General features: G+C 35.2%; 1 protein-coding gene across 1 annotated transcript in view; it reads left to right on the top strand.

Annotated features, from left to right (window-relative positions):
* The window catches only part of LOC101893161 (uncharacterized), a 93,271-nt gene that overhangs the window by 32,055 nt on the left and 36,441 nt on the right, over positions 1 to 24,775 (top strand). The window lies entirely within an intron of this gene.

The following is a 24,775-nucleotide window of genomic DNA, read 5'->3' as shown; positions in this document are numbered from 1 at the left end:
ACAAATCGGCAATATGACGTCAAAAAGCCTACGAAAATGTATTATTAGCATAGGGAACGCTGTGTTTTCGTTTTATTTCCTATTTTTAACATCATAGTTAAATACTGATTTACGTAATTAATATTGTTCTACCCACTTACGATAAACATCTTTAATAAAACAATACAAAATACAGCGAAAAAAATACCACCGACCAGCCATATAACGCCCAGAAGGGAAACCATACACAATGCAGTCGTCGCAATTCATCAGAACACTTTTCATTGTTGCCTTCCAATAATGATTCTCTGTGGTCACTTATTGTCGAAGTGAAACACATTGTGGAAAACCCACAATGGATCTCTCGGGCACTGCTGGCCCAATGTAAATAGTCATGACGGCCAGTCAATGGTAAAGTAAATACATATGAACACACCAAATGGCCAAGAACGTGTGGGGAGTAAATGTATGAAAAGGTTAAAGTATAAATACAGTGGTACGCTTTTTACAATTATTGGAGCTTAAATAGCTCCGTCTTAAATATGGGAGATATGCGCCACAATAGTGCTCAAATCAAATTTGTTAATGGGAAGATTTTTTTTTTTTAAATTGAAGAATATATTAAGTTGAACATTCTTAAAGTAATGCAACGATCTCTATGAATTTTAATGCTCAATATTAACGTTATATCTGAATTATATGAAGGGTCAAGGCAATATGAAGGCCTCTCTTGAGTATATTATCATTTTTTGCACAGATTAGTCTTTTGTCTGCAAGCAGGTCAAGTTCGAAGATAGGCTAAATCGGTCCACCTTATAACGGCACCACCGATATTCGGTATTTTGATGATTGTAGCAAAATTTTTGAATGAAATTGTATGAAATCCATGTTTCATATTTCCCATTTGATGTTCATAATGAGTACTACAGTCAATGACAGAAAATTGTCTATGCAAGTCCATATCTTCGTATAGGCCCCATACATCGGTACCTCCCGTTATTGGGTATTTTGATGATTTTAGCTACATTATTCACCGGAGTTGTTTCATGTTTGGTATTTGAAATCCCTAATGGGTATTACAGCCAGTGACAGAAAATTTTCTATCCAGGCCAATTATTCGTAAGGCCCCCCCATATCGGTACCTCCCTATAATGCCGACATGTAACGCTATATCTCGATATTCAGATTTTTGACGATTTTTGCCACATTTTCCACGGATTTGTCTAAAAAATGGTATTTATAGTTCGCAGAGAGTTCTAGCTCCGGTGGCGAAACATTGTATGTATAGGTCCACGTTTTTGTATATCCCCCATATAACGGTACCTCCCGATATTCGGTATTTTGATGATTTTTACCACAATTTCCACGAATTTTTATGAAAATTTGGTATTCGTATGTCATAATAAGTTCTAGCTGCGGTAGCTCAACATTGTATGTAAAGTTCCAAGTTTTCGTATAGCCCCCATATGGTGGTACCTCCCCATATTCGGTATTTTTTATTATAACCTACACCACATAGTGGTAAGGGTATTATGTCTTTGTGCATTTGTTATACCCTACACCACATAGTGGTAAGGGTATTATGTCTTTGTGCATTTGTTTGTAACATGGAGAAGGAAACGAGATAGACCCATAGTTACTTTTGAAAACCTTCATAGAATCACTTTCTGAGTCGATTTATGCATGTCAGTCCGTCTGTCCGTCCGTCCGTCCGTCCGTCTGTCCATGTATTCTTGTGAACAAAATGCAGGTCGCATTTATTATCCGATTGAGATGAAATTTTCCAAACAATATTTTTTGACCCAAGGACGAACCCTATTGAAATTGGTGTGAATCGGATCAAATTTAGATATAGCTCCCATATATATCTTCATCCGATTTCGGGTTAAATGTGCACCAAATGTCCACTATTAGCCCAAATTACCTGAATTTTGGCACACGCAACCGAGTTCGGACTAGAAGCAAGTATATCAAATTTGGAGAAAATCGGTTCAGATATAGCTATTGCTCCCATATATATCTTTCATCCGATTTCATCTTTAAGTCCCTCACATTCCTACTATGCACTCCACAGCCGTGATATTTGGTACCAGGTATTAGATGAAGCACAGAAATAGCTGTTTTAAATTTTATCGAAATCGGTTCAGATTTGGATATAGCTCCCATATATATATTCATCCGATTTCGGGCTAATTGATCACCAAATGGTCAATATCAGCCAAATTGCCCCAATTTTGGCAAATGTGACCGAGATTAGCCTTAAAGCAAATGCAACAAATTTGGAGAAAATCGGTTCAGAAACAGCTATAGCTCCCACATATATGTTTTACCGATTTGGTGTTTAAGCCTCTCACATTCGTAATATGCACTCCACACGAATGATATTTGGTACCAGAAATAAGATACAGCCCAGAAATAGCTGTTTGTAATTTTATCGAAATCGGTTCAGATTTGGATATAGCTCCCATATATATCTTCATCCGATTTCGTGTTAATTGTGCATCAAATTGCCAATATTAGCCCAATTGGCATGAATTTTAGCAAATCCGACCGAAACCAGCTTAGAAGCAAGTGCACCAATTTTAGGAAAAATCGGTTCAGCTATAGCTCCCATATATATCTTTCATCCGATTTGATCTTTAAGTCCCTCACATTCGTAATATGCACTCCACAGGAATGATATTTGGTACCAGATATCAGATAAAGCCCAAAAATTGTTGATTTTAATCCATTAAAATCTGTTCCGATTTGGATATGCCTCCCATATATATCTTCATCCGATTTCGTGTTAATTGTGCATCAAATGGCCAATATTAGCCCAAATGGCATGAATTTTGGCAAATCCGACCGAAACCAGCCTATAAGCAAATACACAAATTTTAGTAAAAATCGGTTCAGAGATAGCTCAAGCTCCCATATATATGTTTCATCCGATTTGCTCTTTAAGTCCCTTACATTCGTAATATACTCTTCACAGGAATGATATTTGGTACCAGATATCAGATAAAGCCCAAAAATAGTTGATTTTAATTTGATCAAAATCTGTTCATATTTGGATATAGCATAGCATAGCATACTCTTCACATTATTCTAACGATTTCAGGGTAATTGTGCACTAAATGGTCAATATCAGCCCAAATCACCTGAATTTTCGTACATAAGACCGAATTCAGTCTAGAAGCTAATAGGTCAAATTTGGAGAAACCCGGTTCAGAGATAGCTATAGTTCGTAAAATGCACGATTTTGTACCAAATATCTCATAGAGCTCTGAAATGCCCTGTATAAACCTTTTTACGAGAGCTCTACTAAATATGCATAGTGGTGTAGGGTATCATATAGTCGGCCCCGCTCGACTTTTGAGCTTTCCTTACTGGTTTTTTTTGTCACATTTTCTCACGGATTTGTCTAAAAATTGGTATTTGTAGTTCATAATCTCGCTCCGGCGGCAGAGCGTTGAATATTTACGTCCTCGTTTTCCTATATCGCACATATAACGATACCCAACGATATTCGGTATTTTGATAATCCTACTCACATTTACCCACGAAATGAAGTATAAAATTGTCTATAGAAGTTCCCGTATTGCCCCCATATGACGGCTTCAACAAATTTATGGTTTTTGAAAAGTTTAACTGCATTATCCAAACGGTCTCATTGGTATTTGTAGTTTAAAATAGAACACGTTTGAATTCAGGTAATTTTTTTAAAAAAATGTTTTCTTTACCCAAAGGTGGAGGGTATTAAAAGTTTGGCCCGACCGAACTTAATGTTTATACCCTACACCACATAGTGGTAAGGGTATTATGTCTTTGTGCATTTGTTTGTAACATGGAGAAGGAAACGAGATAGACCCATAGTTACTTTTGAGAACCTTCATAGAATCACTTTCTGAGTCGATTTATGCATGTCAGTCCATCTGTCCCTCCGTCCGTCCGTCTATCCATGTATTCTTGTGAACAAAATGCAGGTCGCATTTATTATCCGATTGAGATGAAATTTTCCAAACAATATTCTTTTGGCCCAAGGACGAACCCTATTGAAATTGGTGAGAATCGGATCAAATTTAGATATAGCTCCCATATATATCTTTATCCGATTACGGGTTATATGTGCACCAAATGTCCACTATCAGTCCAAATTACCTGAATTTTGGCACACTCAACTGAGATCGGCCTAGAAGCAAGTATATATTTTGAGAAAATCGGTTCAGATATAGCTATAGCTCCCATATATATCTTTCATCCGATTTAGATCCATTCGCTTAGTCCAATTTTGGCATACTCTTTTCAACTTTTTGGTCGGTATTTCATGTTTATATGTTGTTACCAATGCGTCAATTGATGCAGGCTCGTCTGTATAGAATGAACTCTAACATATCCCCACAAAAATAGTCTAAAGGCTTTGAATCACACAATATAGGCGGCCGGACTAGCCTTTTCTGTTAAGAGTTTTGTGTGGAAATGGCACCGTTTTATTAAAACCAAATATAATTCATGTCAAGCTCTTGCATTTCGGGCATAACTTAAACCAGTAAAGAAAGTCTTAAAGTCGGGCGGGGCCGACTTTATGATACCCTACACCACTTTGCTAATTTAGTAGAGCTCCGCATAAAAATTAAAAGTTCATACACGCTATGATTATAATTATAATTTAAAGTTCAAAGGACTGAATATGCCGAAGCATTTGTACCTTTTAAATTCGGACTTGTATTGCCCATTTGGTGCACAATTAACTTGAAATCGGATAAAGATATATATTGGATCTATATCCAAATAGGAACCGATCTCGATAAATTTGGCAAGGATATTTCTGAGCTGTATTTGAAATATTTCCCTGAAAATCGTCGTTACGGAGTGCATATTACAGCAGTGGGTAACAAATATAACAAATCGGATGAAGAGTATATATATGAGTATAGCTATATCTGAACCGATCTTCACCAAATTTGACATACTAGCTTCTAGACTCAATTCAGTCGTAAGTCCCAAATTCCATCCCATTTGGACAAATATTAGACGTTTGGTGCACAATAAAATAAATCGGACGAAGTTATATATGGGAGCTATATCCAAATCTGAACCGATCTCGATAAAATTTAGCAAATGTATTTCTGAGTTGTATTTGATATATTTCGCAAAATATTGTGGTTACAGAGTGCATATTACGGCTACGGAGGACAAAAATAACAAATCGGTTGAACAGTATGTATGGGAGCTATAGCTATAGCTGAACCGATTTCGAAAAAAATTGGCATACTTTTTTCAGGACTAATCGGGTTGTATGTGCAAAATTCTATACCTATATCTATATATCTAAATTTTGACCGATTATCTCCAATTTCAATAGGGTTCGTCCTTGGGCCAAACAAATGATTTGCGCAAAATTTCATCTGGATAGTACAATAAATGCGAACTTTACTTGGTTTACAAAAATACATGGACAGACGGACAGACGGACGGACGGACATGCATAAATCGACTCAGAATGTGATTCCATGCAGATCATCAAAAGGAACTATGGGTCTATCTCGTTTCCTGTTGCCTGATACAAACAAATGCACAAAGACATAATACCCTGACCACCTTGTGGTGTAGGGTATAAAAACAAGAAACGTGTGCGAGCTATTCAAACCAGTGTTGTCAAAAAGATAAAAACTGAATAATCACTCTCCGTCTATCTGTCCGTCTGTGAAAATCACTCTAGCTTCCGAACGAAATGAAATAGGTTGATAAAATGTTACACAGATGTGGGTTTGTACTGAAGGATTTTTGGTATTGGACTATTCGCTTAGCCCAACGTTTTGGTATAGCCCCCATATAACGGTACCTCTGCTCCTTTAACGATATTACCCACTGGAATTGTTTCAAATCTCGTATTTGCACATTGTAATAGGCACTACAGCCTGTGACGGAAAGTTGGCTATGTAGGTCCAGGTGTTCGTATAGCCAACATATGTATATCTGTACTCCTTATATTTGGTATTTTCACGTTTTTGTGACATTATTCAACGGAATTTTTTCAAGTTTCATATTTGGATATTGTAATGGCCTGTGAAAAGTTTGCGTATACTGGTCCACATCATTGTATAGACACCAATATAATGTAACTCAATATTTTCTGTATTTGTATGATTCCCAACAGTATTTTTCAACGTATGTTTTTATTTCAAAATTCCTTCCAAATGGTGGGGGTATTCAAGGTTCACCCCGGCCTAACTTACTGCTATTTTACATGTAGTTATTGAAAATGGGCCACATAACTCTACCTACCGATATTCGTCTTTTTTTCGCGATTTTAGCAACATTTTTCAATAGAATTATTTGCAATTTCGAATTAGAAGTTCGCAACGTGTACTTTTTAGAATATTTAGAATATTGCCCATACAGAGCCATGGCTTAGTATAGCCTCCAGATATTTGATATGTTGATGATTTCAGCAGTATTGCTCACCGACATTTTTTTAAATATAAGATTTTGAGTTCTTAATGGGTATGTGGCAGAAAATTGCTTTTTAAACTAAAGCCAAAAAAAAAAAAAAAAAATAAATAAACGACAAGGTTCTGCTTTGCCCCTCTTATTAAATTATAATACGTCCATCTTATCAGAACAATTATTATTCTCACGGAAATGAATAGCCTCTGGATAACACTATGACATGACAAAAATTAATACGAAGGGGAGAAAGTACCCAAACAAGAACAATAAATAGCTGTACAAAACGAACAAACGCACACACACACCAGAAAATTAGCTTCAAAAGAATAATGACCCTTGACGGTGGACAAAAGGACCCCAAAGGCCTCTCAATTTACTTATGCCGACGAAGAGTAGACCACAAAAAGAGGACAACGACTAAATTTACTAATTGTGTTAATTAACATGTTGACATTGGGGGTGGTAAACAAAAACGCTGGCAACAACAAATTAACCACAATAAATGATTACAACAATTTGCCAGCTATTGAGAGTTAATTCTTATCTCTCTCTTTGTTTGTTTTATCTAAATATATGGGCCGAGAGGTATGACACCTAAGAAGGGAAGGGTTATGTCATGTGATGATGGTTTACATAGTTTTTACACCCTCCACCATTCTACGGAGGGTATATTAAATTTGTCAATCCGTTTGTAACACCTCGAAATATACATTTTAGACCCCACAAAGAATATACATTCTTGATCAGCATAAAATTCTATGTCGATTTTGCGAAGTCCGTCCGTCTGTGGAAATCACTCTAGCTTCCGAACGAATTGAAGTAGATTGATAAAATTTTACTCAAATGTATGTTACTTTTGGTATAGCCCGCCTATATAACGGTACCTCCCGGAATTGTTTCAAATTTGGTATTTGAAGTTCGTAATGGATACCACAGCCTAAGACAGAAAATTGTCTGTGCCGGTCCACGTCTACGTACAGCCCCCATATAACGGTACCTCCCGATATTCGGTATTTTGAAGATTTTAGCGACATTATTCGCAGGAATTGTTTCAAATTTGGTATTTGAAGTTCGCAATGGTTACTACAGCCTAAGACAGAAAATTGTTTGTGCCGGTCCACGTCTACGTACAGCCCCCATGTAACGGTACCCCCCGATATTCGGTATTTTGAAGATTTTAGCGACATTATTCGCAGGAATTGTTTCGAATTTCGCATTTGAAGTTCGTAATAGATATTACAGCCTAAGACAGAAAATTGTCTGTGCCGGTCCACGTCTTCGTACAGCCCTCATATAACGGTATCTCCCGATATTCGGTATTTTGATGATTTACTGATATTATTCACCAGAATTGTTTCAAAATTGGTATTTGATGTTCGTAATGGATACTACAGCCTAAGACAGAAAATTGCCGGTCATTGCCAGTCCACGTCTTCGTATAGCCCCCATATAACAGTACACCCCGATATTCGGTATTTCGATATTTTTACCTATATTGTTACCGATTTTTTTAAGTTTCGCATTTGGATATTGTAATGGCTTATGATAACTGTTACCGATGCAGGTCCATGTCATCGTATAGACTCTAATAAACAGCTACATTCGGCATTTTTAAGATTTTAAATGAATTTTTAACGGATTTTATTGTTTTTGAGAATTGCCAAATTCGTTCCAAATGGTAGAGGGTATTCAAAATTCGGCTGCTTTTTTACTTGCTTACTATAATTCTGACATATCGATGTATGATTACAACATTTCGAGTAGCGAATAACGATATATTAGCGATAATTTCTATAATCGATACATCGTACTGATTCTTAAAACAAGTAAGCAAAGGCTACAGTCGAGCGGGGCCGACCGTTGAATACCCTACAACACTATAATAAATGATACAGTTTATATAGGCGAGATACTCGAAAGAATTCCACAAGACATTGTGACAAATAATAAAAGAAAACCATCAGGTTTCTCTAATTTTCGAATAATATCAACTTAAACTAATTTGCTCATTTCCAATTTATTGGTAAATGGTCTTCCTAGATCTGGAACCAATATTTTCCAAAGACCTATAATATCTTAGAAGTGGCAAAAGATTAACATTTATTATTGGTTTTTGACTGAAACGCATCTATATGAGATACAGACATTTGACTATATTCTTCAACGAAATCAGCGTTAACGAAATAGTCAGAAGTGCGTCTTTCCTGTATTTGTGAATTCTCCAAAAAATCACTGGAATGGGCATTTTCGTATTTTGTCTACAAAAGTTGGCAAACTATTTCGCACATTGAATATTTTTGGATACTATCCAAAACTGCTTGGTTTTTGCAATCGGGCGATAATTACGATCTGCTGACCTAAATATATGGCGATCATCTCCAAAAAGAGTAGGCTTCTATTCTAACCCTAATCTTATTCCCATGCTAAATTTCGTAAGGATCGGGCCATAAATGAGATCTGTATATGATATCCTGATATCCTAACTACTTAGTTTTGTTAGCTGTAGAAATATTACCAAATGTTTAATTCAAAATGAAAATATGCCAAAAATATGACAAAATGGAAAAAATATGAGAAAATATTACAAAATCAATATTTTCATCTTTAGAGAGATATTTTTATGCAATTTTTTAGACGTTTTTTCTTTCTTGCCAAGAGGTCATTCTGAAGTAATGAGAACTGTCGAAATCAGTTCAGCCGTTCTCGACATATAAGAGATCTTTCAAGCATATCTTCGTTGATAGACAATATATCGCACATATTTTGCTATATATCCAATTTGTTGTATGTTAACATCAATGTAAAGATCAGAAGTAACCTTGTCATGGCTTTGTGATTTCGCTGGGATTTTAAATATTCGCGGTTTAATGAAAATTTTTGAATTTTTTCAACAAAAAAGATATGGTCTATTTTTCCCGCTAAATATTATCCGATGACCATCAAAATTGGTAGGCTTCTTCCCCGCCCTAAACTCTAGCTACATGCTAAATTCCGCGTCCGATTGGTCTATAATTGCGACCTGTATAGCTACTGCAAAATCGGACATTTTTTTAGTATTTGGTCCATTTCAACCCCTAAATATTATGCGATCATCTGAAGATCGGGCCATAATTGCGACCTGTAGAGTGATTACAAATTAACATGGACAGGCGGACAGACGGACGGACGGACATACATTGCTAGATCGACTCAGCTCGGCGAGCTAGGAAGATCCATATATACTTTCCCATATGGGAAACCAATATTTCGAGGTGTTACATAAATTCTGGCCCAATCAAACTTATAATACCCCCAACACATAGTGTTGTAGGGTATAATGATCCGTTTTCCAGTATTTACATTGGATCTTTAAAATGTCATAAAAATTCTTTATTCAAAGTCTGGAACCTTTTGGTCAATTTCAGAGTCTTCTTATATCAGTGCCCTACATTCAAGTTCCCTGTGGGTTTCTCAGGACGCAGCATAAAAAATTGATTCAATTATGCCAACGGCAACATAATTTGTACGCTTCGTATTTGCTTAACACAATTATATAAATAAACCCCATGAAAAAGTAAATGTATGTATGTATCCAACAAGACGAACGTACATAAATTAATTTTCTTGTTTTAAGCAACGTTTACAAGAAACCACAAGAGAAAGATGGCGTTAAAACACAAGACACAAAATGTAGTCGTCGCCACATGGTCTACGAAATTCCCTGAGGTAAAATCTAAATATTTTTTTCCCCCAAGTCCAACAGGTTCCACCCACACGCACACACACATTAACACAAACCGAGAATAAACGACGTTAGGGAGAAGAAAAATATAAAACAATCAAGAGGCTATTTCCTTGGGGGAAAATAGTAATTTTGTGGTAATGGCGGAGAGAGAGGGAATAAAGAACAATGACGACCTTATGGCCAACTAATCATTACATTACCTCCATTGGTTAGCTTCATTCAATGGTCATAAACACCATACCGTTAGCCATGCCATGAAAATAAGCCAACAGTTAACAGGAAAAACAACAGAAAACGAGCAAACAACTGTTTGTTCAACTCTTCTGAGAAGAGAAGTTACGCCAATTTTATAGCCCTTTTCAAGGTTCCGTCTGCACTGCAAACATTATTTACCACCTGCAACAACGTGTAAAATTTCCTTTGGCATAACTTAAGGTCATGGAAAGTGTTACAGTGTCGGTGAGTGGTGGGATGGTGTGAGACGGGCGGTATATGGCGATTGTAATGATGAAAAGTGTGTTCTTTATTTGGCTTATTTTCATAACCACGCTATAAACATTTTCATTCATTGGTATTTATGGTTGGCGGACTACTCGTTGTTGTTGTAATCTTTGACTCATCTCAGCCAATTATACAGATATACAACAACAGTCCAAAATATATTGCAGGCTAACAGTGTGGGCGAGATCGTATATAGCAGAATTTCAAGGAGGTTAGATGTAAGTTACTGATTTGATTTTTCAATTGAAACACAAATTTTCTGATCAAATAGGAATTATGTAAGGTTCAATATTTGCTACTGATAACCTCGCTTTTTTAATTAGAAAATATATAAGCATTAACACTATGCGACAAAATTTAATGTTGTCATAAGTATGGAAAAATCAAATATATCATTAGAGTATAGATTGACATAGAAGACGCGTGTATCAGCATTTTGAAAGCTTACACCACAAAATAGCCTAAATTTCCCTCCTCTTTACACATTTTTATACCCTTCACAATACGTAGAATGGAGGGTACATTAAGTTAATCATTCCGTCAGTAACTAATCGAAATAATAATATAAGATCCAACAAAGTATATATATTCTTGATCAGCTCTGTCCGTCCCTCTGTCTGTCCGTCTATTGTAATAACACTGGAGTCAAAACGAATTGAGATAGTAAGCAAAACTTTTTCACAGATCAGTATTTTGTCTGCAGGCAGGTCAAGTTGAAAGATGGGTTATATCGGTCCACAATATCGTATTGAACCAATACAACGGTACCCCCGATATTCGACATTTTGATGTTTTAGCCACATTTTTCAATGGAATTTCCAAGGAGTTTCAAAATCCACACCAGGAGTTCCTTCTGAGTACTTTACACACTAGAAGAGTATTGTCTATATATGCCAACGATATCGTATATCCACAGTACGAGTACCTCCCGATATTCGGTATTTTGATGATTGTAGCAAAATTATTCAATAGAATTGTTTGAAAATCCGCACCAGGAGTTCCTTATGAGTACTTTAACCCCTGAAAGAGAACTGTCTACATAGGTTCACGATATCGAATAGCCCTAAAACAACGGTAACCCCCGATATTCGGCATTTTGATGATTTTAACTACATTTTTACCGAATTGTTTCAAATTTCGTATTTAAAGTTAGTACTACAGCCTATGACAAAAAATTGCGTATGCAGTTCCACGTCTTCGTAAGCCCCCATATAAAGATACCTCCCGATATTCGGTATTTTTATGATTATAGGGACATTGATCACAGGGATCAATTTTCGTATTTGAAGCACGTATCCATTACTCCAACCTATAACGGAAAATTGCCTATGTAAGTCCACGTCTTCATATTACAAACACATATAACGACAACTACCTTTATTCGGTATTTAAAGATATTACCGTTTATTTTTTTATTGATATTGTTTCAGATTTCATATTTAAAGTTGGTAATGGGTACTACAGCCTATGTCATAAATTATTTATTCAAGACCACGTCTTCGTAAAGCCCCTATAAATGGGTTTATTTTAAGCGATATTTTCGACGGTTTTTTTTGGAAATTTTCGAGTTCCATCAAAATAGTGGACTGTATTAAAAGCTCGGCCCGTCCTTAGCTGCTTTTTTATTTGTATTACCTATTAAAATTGGTGAGAATCGGTTCAAATTTAGATATAGCACCCATATATATCTTCAACCGAATTGTGCACCAAATTTCCAATATTAGTCCAACTGACCAAATGGCACTTCCGACGGAATTCAGTCTAGAAGCAAGTACGTAAAATTTTGGTGAAAATCGGTTCAGATATAACTAAAGTTCCCATATATATGATTTATCCGATTTGGGGCTTAACGTCCCTCACACCCGTAATGTGCACTCTACGAGAAGGCTATTTGGTACCAAATATTTTATAGAGCTCGGAAATGTTTCATCCGATTTCGGGTTTAAAGTTACTCACATTCACAATAATAATACTATAGAGCTCGGAAATACCTTTACAAAATTTTTTCGAAATCGGGTAAGATTTGGATATAGCTGCCTTAATCCAATCTCAGGCCTAAATGGAGTGAATTTCGGAACGTACATTTCCATTATGTGGAACTCGGCTCCAATAGATATTTTTGTAATATAATCCTTCTCATACTGATATCATGCATTCTATAGCAATGTAATTTAATATAAAAATATCTCCGTCAGATTTAGTGAAAATCCAGATCCAGAATACGATATACCACCCATACATAAGTTCCCTCTGCAACGTATATATATTCTTGATGAGCATAAAATTCTATGTCGATTTAGCGATGTCCGTCCATCTGTCCGTCTGTGGAAATCACTCTAGGTTCCGAACGAAATGAAGTAGAATCATAAAATTTACTCAGATGTATGTTATGTCTGCAGGACTTTTGGTATTGAAAGTGGGCCATGTCAACGTTTTGATATAGTCCTTATATAACGGTACCCGATATTCGGTATTTTGATGATGTTATCGACGTTATTACTGATTTTTTTTTAAGTTTCGCATTAGAATATTGTAATGGCTTATGACAAATGTTATCTATGCAGGTCCATGTCGTCAAATATGATAGATACATTCGATATTTTTAAGATTATAACAGAATTGTTAACGGATTTGAGAACTGCCAAATTCGTTCCAAATGGTGGAGGGTATTCAAAGTTCGGCCCGGCCGAACTTACAGCTTTTTTACTTGTGATTATGTCCCTTTATAAATGAAACCCATAGTTATAAAAAGCAGTAAAATCGAAAAATGGTCTGGAAATCAACCCATTTTGGAGTTTTGTTCTAGTTATGTTTTCATCACAACTAAGAAAAATTATAAAATTCAAAGCAGGATTAATAAATTTTTACTCCGACGTATTGTGGTACAACCCCAACAAAACTATAAAAATTTACAATCTTCAACCGATTTTGCTGTAAATTGTCATATTGTGTTGCCAGAATCAAGGGAAAATCCTTGTAGATAACTATTTTTATAGAGTTCGTAATTGGTCTAGCTTCCCTATGATGGTACCTTCCGAAATCGATGTTTTTATACCCTACACCACATAGTTTTAAGGGTATTATGTCTTTGTGCATTTGTTTGTAACATGGAGAAGGAAACGAGATAGACCCATAGTTACTTTTGAGAACCTTCATAGAATCACTTTCTGAGTCGATTTATGCATGTCAGTCCGTCTGTCCGTCCGTCCGTCTGTCCATGTATTCTTGTGAACAAAATGCAGGTCGCATTTATTATCCGATTGAGATGAAATTTTCCAAACAATATTTTTTGACCCAAGGACGAACCCTATTGAAATTGGTGAGAATCGGATATATTACCTGAATTTTGGCACACCCAACCGAATTCGGCGTAGAAGCAAGTATATCAAATTTGGAGAAAATCGGTTCAGATATAGCTATAGCTCCCATATATATCTTTCATCCGATTTGATCTTTAAGTCCCTCACATTCCTACTATGCACTCCACAACCGTGATATTTGGTACCAGGTATTAGATGGAGCACAGAAATAGCTGTTTTAAATTTTATCGAAATCGGTTCAGATTTGGATATAGCTCCCATATATATCTTCATCCGGTTTCGGGTTAATTGACCACCAAATGGCCAATATCAGCCCAAATGGCCCGAATTTTGGCACATGTGACCGAGATTAGCCTTAAAGCAAATACAACAAATTTGGAGAAAATCGGTTCAGAAACAGCTATAGCTCCCATATATATGTTTTATCCGATTTGGTGTTTAAGCCTCTCACATTCGTAATATGCACTCCACAAGAATGATATTTGGTACCAGATATAAGATACAGCCCAGAAATAGCTGTTTGTAATTTTATCGAAATCGGATCAGATTTGGATATAGCTCCCATATATATCTTCATCCGATTTCGGGTTAATTGTGCACCAAATGGCCGATATAAGTCCAAATAGACTGAATTTTAGTACATCGGACCAAATTCAGCCTAGAAGCAAGTATATCAAATTTAGTGAAAATCGGTTCAGATATAGATATAGCAACCATATATATGTTTCATCCGATTTAGTGTTTTAGTACCATACATTCGTAATATTCACTCCACAACCGTGATATTTGGTACCAGGTATTAGATGGAGCACAGGAATAGCTGTTTTAAATTTTATCGAAATCGGTTCAGATTTGGATATAGCTCCCATATATATCTTCATCCGATTTAGGGTTAAATATGCACTAAATGGTCAATATCAGCCCAAATCACCTGAATTTTCGTACATAAGACCGAATTCAGTCTAGAAGCTAATACGTAAAATTTGGAGAAACCCGGTTCAGAGATAGCTATAGTTCGTAAAATGCACGATAGAATTAGATAGATTCTGATTTTGTACCAAATATCTCATAGAGCTCTGAAACGCCCTGTATAAACCTTTTTACGAGAGCTCTACTAAATATGCATAGTAGTGTAGGGTATCATATAGTCGGCCCCGCCCGACTTTTGAGCTTTCCTTTCTGGTTTCCATTTGAACTACATTTTTCAGCGAAATTATCTAAAAATTGCTATTTGAAATTCCTTGGTGGATAATATGCACTACATATCCTTGCGCAAGTCGGTAAATAATTTATAAGTACCCCAATTATGTATTCATATATTTTGAGAGATTTGTTCATTCCACTTAAAATGATTTCATCTGGACTTCAAGGGAATTCTTCACAACCCCTTAACATTGTTGCCCAATGTAATTAACAGCTCTTGAAAATTGTTTTATTTAATTATTTACAGGGTATATTTATTATTATTATTATTTTTCTAGTATAGTGATAAAGACAGCTCATAGGTGGCTCAACCTACATTCTTCATTGTCCATTATACTTCCGAAAAAACACACATGAAAGGTTTATGTATTGTCGCTCCAAAAATAATTTTTCTTTAGCTTTAATTTATTATTGAGTAAAGAAGTCAATGGCCGAAATTTGTTTTCTTGTGTGTTTCCAGAATAAAGAAACATTTCCACAAAACTAACTTTGCCACACCTGACCGCTTAATCTGCCACATACTGTCCGTGTGTCTTTGTGTGTCGGTTTGCTTTCATTGTTGTAATAAATTGTCTTTTGTGTAACTAATTAATTTGTCAGGACTTGAAGGGACAAAATGGCATGGCTGGCTATTAACACTTGCAGACATATTTTCTAATTTAAGAAACAAATAAATTAAATTACAACTATCATTTAGCCGACATTTTACGAAAAAAAGCGATAAATATTCATGTTTTACATGGCCGTGAATTTACTTCTGTCACAGGCTAAACTTTTGTGGGTGGGGTTTTTGAAAATATATGAAGAAGATATATATATATATATATATATATATATATATATATATATATATATATATATATATATATATATATATATATATATATATATTAATCGTTCATGAAGAATATATATATATATATATATATATATATATATATATATATATATATATATATATATATATATATATATATATATATATATATATATATATATATATATATATATATATATATATATATATATATATATATATATATATATATATATATATATATTTATATATATATATATATATATATATATATATATATATATATATATATATATATATATATTAATCGTGGAGAGTATATTGTAAGTTTATTTTGGGCCGAAGTGAAATGTAAATAAATATTATTGTGAAGACCCTAGACGTAAATAAATTCAGAGGGTATCATTATGCAAGAAAACTTGGACATATTATTATTTTTTGCCAATAAGGATTTTACATAACTGTAAATTAAAATACTAAATTTGACTAATTAAAGGATATAGTACTTAATATTAGAACTATACCATAATGTGGGCCTATATCGATAAATACCAAAATACCGAATATCGGGAGGCGCCGTTATATGGGGGCTATACGTAAATGAGGGCCGACAACCATCTTAGACACCAAGTAAATTGTTGTGCCAAATTTTGAAGCTCTACGTCAAATAATGTGGGCGGCAGACAGACAAACAGACAGACCAACGGACATAGTTAAATTGACTTAAAATGTTATCCTGTTTGTGTATATATATACTTTATGGGGTCTACGACGAATATTTAGGGATGTTACAAGATGTTCAAAAATAAATAAAACGTAAAAACCAGTAAGGAAAGCTCCAAAGTCGGACGGGGCCGACTATATGATACCCTACACCACTATGCATATTAAGTAGAGCTCTCGTAAAAAGGTTTATACAGGGCATTTCAGAGCTCTATGAGATATTTGGTACAAAATAAAAATCTATCTAATTCTATCGTGCATTTTACGACCTATAGCTATCTCTGAACCGGGTTTCTCCAAATTTGACGTATTAGCTTCTAGACTGAATTCGGTCTTATGTACGAAAATTCATGCCATTTGGGCTGATATTGGCCATTTGATGCACAATTAACACGAAATCGGATGAAGATATATATGGGAGCTATATATAAATTTGATCCGATTCTCACCAATTTGTTTGGAAAATTTCATCTCAATCGGATAATAAATGCGACCTGCATTTTGTTCACAAGAATACATGGACAGACGGACGGACAGACGGACTGACCTGAATAAATCGACTCAGAAAGTGATTCTATGAAGGTTCTCAAAAGTAACTATGGGTCTATCTCGTTTCCTTTTCCATGTTACAAACAAATGCACAAAGACATAATGCCCTTACCACTATGTGGTGTAGGGTATAAATACATGAAATCGGGATTTGTCCTTACGTATGGTTCAAAACTGAACCGAAATGGCCCATGTTTAAAATTGCTGATGCTTTAAGTAATCCAAAGTTATTTATAAACTTTTAAAGCTCTAAATTAAATGTTGCGAAATGTAGATCAAAATATTAGTGTATATGACCTATATAATTCTTTGAGCTTTAGACTAACAAACCTAATATTATCATAGCACCTTGGAATATATTAAATGTTGTTATTGTACATATTAAATTCTCCTCTTCAGAGACTAATGATGAAATTTAAATATTTCTTTCTTTGACACTTTCCCCAAAAACTAAAGTTTTAAGGCCGATAGGGTCAGAATAAATGCCTATTGTTTTTGGAGATGATCGCAAAATATATAGGGGTTGAAATTGACCAAAAATAGAAAAATTTCCTAATTTTGCTGTTGCTCTACAGGCACAATTAAAACCATTCGACGCGTAATTTTGCACGAAGTTAGAGTGTAAGCCTACCAATTTGTACGGTCATGGAATAATATTTAACGGGCAAAAAAATATAACTTTTATCTCAAAAAATACGAAAATATCCACTAAAACGCGAATATTTTTAATCCCTACCAGATCACATATACATTAAAAGGTTACAGGGCATGGGATTTATAGAAAAATAAGTACAAAATATATGTTAACGAAATATATCTTAGTTATTCTGCCTATAGCTCAAGAACCGCTGGACTGATTTTCACAATTCTCGTCAATACGGAATGGTATTTTGTCAGAAAAGTAAAAGATCTATAAAAATCGCTGAAAGAAAATAGAGCTTCATTGGCCGTTTGAAGGCCACAATTCGTGCCAAAAGTGACCAATTCGAACAAATCAAAACGTATTCTAAAATTTGGTGCTATTTCCGACAGTTTTTGCTTTTATTCAATAAAATTTACGAAAAAATGTTAAAAAATGTTTATATCCTCCACCATACTATGGAGCATGGTAGAATAATACAGGTAGATGCAGTAATGCTTAGGAGCATTGATATGTCAAAAAAAATTAAGTTTTTATACCCTACAACACTATGTGTTGGGGGTATTATAAATTTGATGGGGCCAAAAATTATGTAACACCACGAAATATTGATTTCCCACATAGGAAAGTATAATATGGATCTTCCTATCTCGCCGAGTTGAGTCGATCTAGCTATGTATGTCCGTCCGTCCGTCTGTCCATGTTAATTTGTAATCACTCTACAGGTCGCAATTATGGTCCGATCTTCACGAAATTTAAAATGTAGATGGGATTAATGTCAGAATAGAACCCTATTTCTTTCATATGTGATCGCCAAATGTTTAGGGGTTGAAATGGACCAAATACTGAAAAAATGTCTGATTTTGCAGTAGCTATACAGGTCGCAATTATAGACCAATCGACGCGGAATTTCGCATGTAGCTAGAGTTTAGTGCGGGGAAGAAGCCCGGCGAAATCAGAAAGCCATGACAAGGTTACTTCTGATCTTTACATTGATGTTAAGATCCAACAAATCGAATATATAGCAAAATATGTGCGATATATATGTCTATCAAAGTCTATTTTATGTCGAGAACGGCTGAACTGATTTCGACAGTTCTCATTAATTCTGAATGGCCTCTTGGCAGAAAAGAAAAAACGCCTAAAAAGTCGCATAAAATATCTCTCTAAAGATGAAAATATTGATTTTGTAAATTTTCTCATATTTTTTCAATTTTGTCATATTTTTGGCATATTTTCATTTTGAATTAAACATTTGGTAATATTTCTACAGCTAACAAAACTAAGTAGTTAGGATATCAGGATATCATATACAGATCGCATTTATGGCCCGATCCTTACGAAATTTTGCATGGGGATAAGATGAGGGTCAGAATAGAAGCCTACTCTTTTTGGAGATGATCGCCATATATTTAGGGGTTGAAATGGACCAAAAAACTGCAAAATTGTTAGCAGGTCGTAATTATCGCCCAATCCTCACGCACATTTGTATGGGGGTTACCGGACATTGCAAAAGCCAAGCAGTTTTGGATGGCCATCCAAAAATATTCAATGTGTGAAATAGTTTGCCAACTTTTGTAGACAAAATACGAAAATGTCCATTCCAGTGACTTTTTGGAGAATTCACAAATACAGGAAATACGCACTTCTGACTATTTCGTTAACGCTGATTTGCATTTCAGTCAAAAACCAATAATAAATGTTGATCTTTTGCCACTTCTGAGAGATTATGGGTCTTTGGGAAATATTGGTTCCAGATCTAGGAAGACCATTTAAGTGCAACATCTACCAATAAATTGGAAATGAGCAAATTAGTTTAAGTTGCTATTATTTGAAAATTAGAGAACGAAACCTGATGGTTTTCTTTTATTATTTGTCACAATATTTTGTGGAATTCTTTCGAGTATCTCGCCTATAAAAACTGTATCGTTTATTATAGTGTTGTAGGGTATTCAACGGTCGGCCCCGCTCGACTGTAGCCTTTGCTTACTTGTTTTTATATGTTATTATAATGTTATTATAATTTGCGTTTTTCAACAATTTTTACAAATTTAAATAATTTTTCATTCAACATTTTCAATTCCAAAATTGATTTGACAGTTCATTGTCCCAGCAGCTGTCGATGCGTCTACCTATATTCTTCTACCATGCTGTGGAGGGTATATTAACTTTGTCATTCCGTTTGTAACTCCTCGAAATACTCATGTCAGACCCAACAAAGTATATATTCTTGATCAGCGCAAAATTCTATGTCGGCGATGTCTGTCTGTTGTAATCCCGCTATCTTTCGAACAAATTGAGATAGAGGGCTAAAATTTTGCACACATGTTTATTTTTCCAGTAGGCAGGTTAAGTTCTTAAATGAGCCACGTTTTCATATAGCCCCCATATAACGGTACCTCCCGATATTCGGTATTTTGGTGATTTAGCGAAATTATTCACCGGAATTGTTTCAAATTTGGTATTTGAAGTTCGAAATGGATACTACAGTCTAAGACAGAAAATTGTCTGTGCAGGTCCACGTCTTCGTATAGCCCCCATATAACGGTACCTCCCTATGTTCTGTATTTTGATGATTTTAGCTACAGTTTTAAATGGAATTGTCTAAAAATAGAAGTTATTTCTAAGCACTTTACCCCCTGTAAAGAAATGTCTGCATATGACCACAATATGGTATAGCCCACATACAATGCTACTCCGCGATATTCAAAATTTTTAAAGATTTTAGAGATATTCTTCATCAGAGTTGTTTCAAGTTTCGTTTTTATATTAGTACTACAGCATATGACAAAAAACATTTGTATGACCCATATATCGTATAGGCCCCATATATCAGTACCTCCCTATATTCGGTATTTTGACAATTTTAGGTATAATATTCACCAAAATTGTTTTAAATTTGGTATTAGAAGTTCGTAATGGACAGCCTATGGTATAAAATTATCTGTGCAGGTCCACGTCTTCATATAGACCAGCATATAATAGCTATATTCGGTTTTTTAAGATGTTAACAGAATTTTTAACGGATTTTATTTATTTATAACTATTTTTTTTTAATTTCCAAGTTCGTTCCAAATGGTGGAGAGTATTAAAAGTTCGGCCCTTACTGTTTTTACTTGTTTCGACACATTCATTCGAATTCCTTTCTATTTTCCTATACATTTCCACCTTCAAAGCTTAAACCCACCTCGGAGAAAGTTAATTTAATTCCAAAAATCAAATCTCCAACTCTATCCCTTCGTCATATACTAAATTTATTACCATTTAGTATTGGAACGCCTCCTTGGGGCCAAATCCATTTATGCTGATTTCGTTATTGAAATAATACCAAACTCTTCTGCTTTTGGTTTCACACAAAGGTTTTTGTCTATTTTACTCACTAAATATTATGCAATGACTATCCAAAATGTTATACTTATGCCCTATCCTAATCTTTGGGCTCATGCGAAATTCCATGTGGATTGGTCTGTAATTGTGACCTGTAAAGTGACTACAAAATGAGGAACATTTTCAGTTGTTGATACATTTCAACACCTAAACATTTTGCGAACACCTTGAACAACAATGGGGTTCTATTTTTCTTTAGAATCGGGCGTAACTGCTAATACTCCCAACACAGAAAGGTCAAAAGTTGGGCGGGACTGACTATATGATACCCTACACCTTTATGCAAATTTTTATAGAGCTACCCATAACAAACTATGAACCTTTCTTGAATGAGTATTATAGGTTTCGAACACGAAAATCGTTGTTTCATTTCTCTTTGATATTTGTAACCCACTCGATTCGCATATTTTTCTCATCAATGGAAACATCGAAATAAATCAACCAAGCCTTCCTGATCTCTCTGCTGCCTTCAGTGTATCCCAATTCGAATACGTCAGCAACATTTCAAATATTCCTGGCACGTTCAACCGAAATCAACATTCAACCACATGCGTACGTATATACATGACGCCTGTTATGCGTTTGACAACCCATCTGACAGAATGCTATTAGCGAGTTATTGATACTAGCAGCGAATATTATGTCTCAATCAACCTGCGAATGTTGCAATAGTTGGTGCGTAATAAAATTTGCTAGCAAAACCATAATTTTGTAATATTGACTACGAAGGTTGATAAGCTGGAGATGTGACATCACAACATTTGTTTTTTTTTTTTTTTTTTTTTTTTTTGGGTGAAAGCAAAAATTCGAACACGTTCGTTTCGATATGGCCTTAAACCATATTCGGCAAAACGTCACTTGCTTTTTCCGACAGCAATCACAAATAGTGCCGATTGTATTGACATTTATTGTGGTTATGGTTTGTCAATCATAAAACACGTTGCCCCGATTACTTTGTAGAGCTTAGGATTGGTTCGTAAACATAATTCATATCAAAACATTGTGATTAAAATCTACGAAACTTCGCTTTCAAGATAAAGATTTTACATTAAAAAGTTTAGAAATACATATTTTCCCAGATATTTGTTTCAGATGCAATATTTTTTAAAAATGTACACCTTTTCCTAACAGTATCCAATTTGTGTCTTGCCATTTCGGTCGATTCATTTTTATATTCAAAACCGAGCCTAGTACAGTGATTTAAAAGAATAATTTCAATATTTAAATTAAATCCGATTTACAAAAAAATCATTTGTTTGATGAAAAATTTTCGTTTTTTTTCCACACACAGTAAATGTAGTTATAATCAACTTTGCGAAAAAATGTCTAACAACATTGGTTCACTTGCCAGTAAGAGAAAGTTAAAAGTCGGGCGGGCCGACTATAAAGGATGAGATAAAATATAACTGCAACAAAATCAAAGGCCATAATTTTTACTTTTTTTCAATTTTATTTAATGAAAGTAAAAAAATTTAGAATAAGTTTAGATTTGTTCGAATTGAAAATCGAAACTGCCAATGAAACCGTCACACGCTGCCCGAATGTTGCTCTGCGGTATTTTGGTCCATTCCCGGCGAAGCGCTTGCTTGAGGTGATCAACACTTTGGTATTTTTTAGTGCCAACCTTGGAATTGGAATCCTGAGATTTTGGTAGCCATTGTGCGCTGGAAATGAAGCGAGGAACCCCATTTTATAACCATTCTTAGGTGGCGCGTGCTGAGTGCGATGGTGCTGAGTCCTGTTGGAATCTCCAAGGTCTGCGCCCAAAATGTTTGCGTTTCCAAGGCTTTAATACACCCTCAAGAATATTTTCGCGATAATATTCTGCATTTATTCTGATGCCACGGTCGATTAATACGAGCGGAGAGCGACCATCGGCTGTTATGGCGGCCCACACAATCACCATGGCCGGCGCTTGAGTTCTGGTGGCCGACCGAAGAAGCACATTTTCAGCTGACCTCTTTGGCAAGTAATCACGATCATTTTGATTGTTTACAAACTGCTGGACAACGAATGTCTTCTCATCGGAATAAAACCAAATTCGGCAGTTCACCACTTTCGGCCAAGCGAAGCAACTCTTTAGCGCTCTTGAGTCTATTTTCTCTCTGATGTGGTGTAAGTCCTTGCACTTTTTGTTATTTCAATGGCTTAATCTTTTGTGTCTCGTAACATTGCTTGTTACCGTGATACTGGTAGCGTAGCCCGAAGTCAAGGAAATGGACGGAAGAAAACAGCAACATCAGCAGAAATGGTTCGAAAAGTAAAAAAGCCCGAGCCGCAGTGGCCGAAAATTGGCTCGTGAGCTGAACATATCGCAATATTCCACTCAGCAAATATTACCTCGAGCTAATTTTTCAATATTTGCTGAGGGGAATATTGCGATATGTTCAGCTCACGAGCCATTTTTCGGCCACTGCGGCTCGGGCTTTTTTACTTTTCGAACCATTTCTGCTGATGTTGCTGTTTTCTTCCGTCCATTTCCTTGACTTCGGTCTACGCTACCAGTATCATGGTAACGAGCGATGGTACGAGACACAAAAGATTTATTCACATTTAAATGCTGGAGTGCTCTAACGATAGCCACCTGAGGGTTTCCAGCCAAATATAAAGAAATCACACTATCACGCTCGAATTCCATCAGGAATAACTGGAAAAAATTTTCTGTAAAATTCTCAAAAAAAAAAAAAAAAAATGCTTTTGTACGCATGTAAACAATATAATGGGCTACCACTGTAATAATTTTAACAGCTGTCGGACAAGTGGCTTAGAAATGACAACAGTCCTAAAATTGGTTCCAGTTTTTTCATCTCACCCTGTATCTGAACCGATATTCACCAAATTTGATACACGTGCTTTTAGACTGAATTCTGTCGTAATTCTCCACTTGGACTGATATTGGCCATTTGGAGCACAATAAACCTGAAATCGGATAAAAGTATATATAGAAACTATATCCAACTCTGTGCCGATTTTGATAAAATTTAGCAGAATTATTTCTGTGCTGAGTGCATATTACGCATGTGAGGGACATAAAATCCCAAATCGGATGAAGCTTGTATACGGAAGCTATAGCTTAATCTGAACAAAATTTGATGTACTTTCTTCTAGACTAATTTCGGTCGGTTATGCCAAAATTCAGGTAATTTGGACTGATATTGGCCATTTGATGCACAATTAACCCGAAACCGGTTGAAGATATATATGGAGTTATATCTAAATTTTAACCGATTCTCACCAAATTCAATAGGATTAGCTAAATCCGATTTACGAAAATCATTTTCTTGATGAAAAAATTTCGTTTTATATTTCACACCCAGTATTTTTTTTATTCAAAATTTTATACTTTTTTTCACTTGTCACTTTTTCATTCCATCAGATACGCCCAGTTCTATATAGCAAGGTTCATATCAGAACGAGACAATAGAATAAGTTAGCCAATCCATTGTTAATTGCTCGTTAAGTAAACCGCTGCTAATTAATTAACTAACTAACGGTAA

This window comes from Musca domestica, unplaced genomic scaffold, assembly GCF_030504385.1.
Source record: "Musca domestica strain aabys unplaced genomic scaffold, Musca_domestica.polishedcontigs.V.1.1 11, whole genome shotgun sequence".
Classification (NCBI taxonomy): domain Eukaryota; kingdom Metazoa; phylum Arthropoda; class Insecta; order Diptera; family Muscidae; genus Musca; species Musca domestica.
The sequence above is the reverse complement of the archived record's forward strand: the minus strand, read 5'-3'. Positions and strand labels throughout refer to the sequence as shown.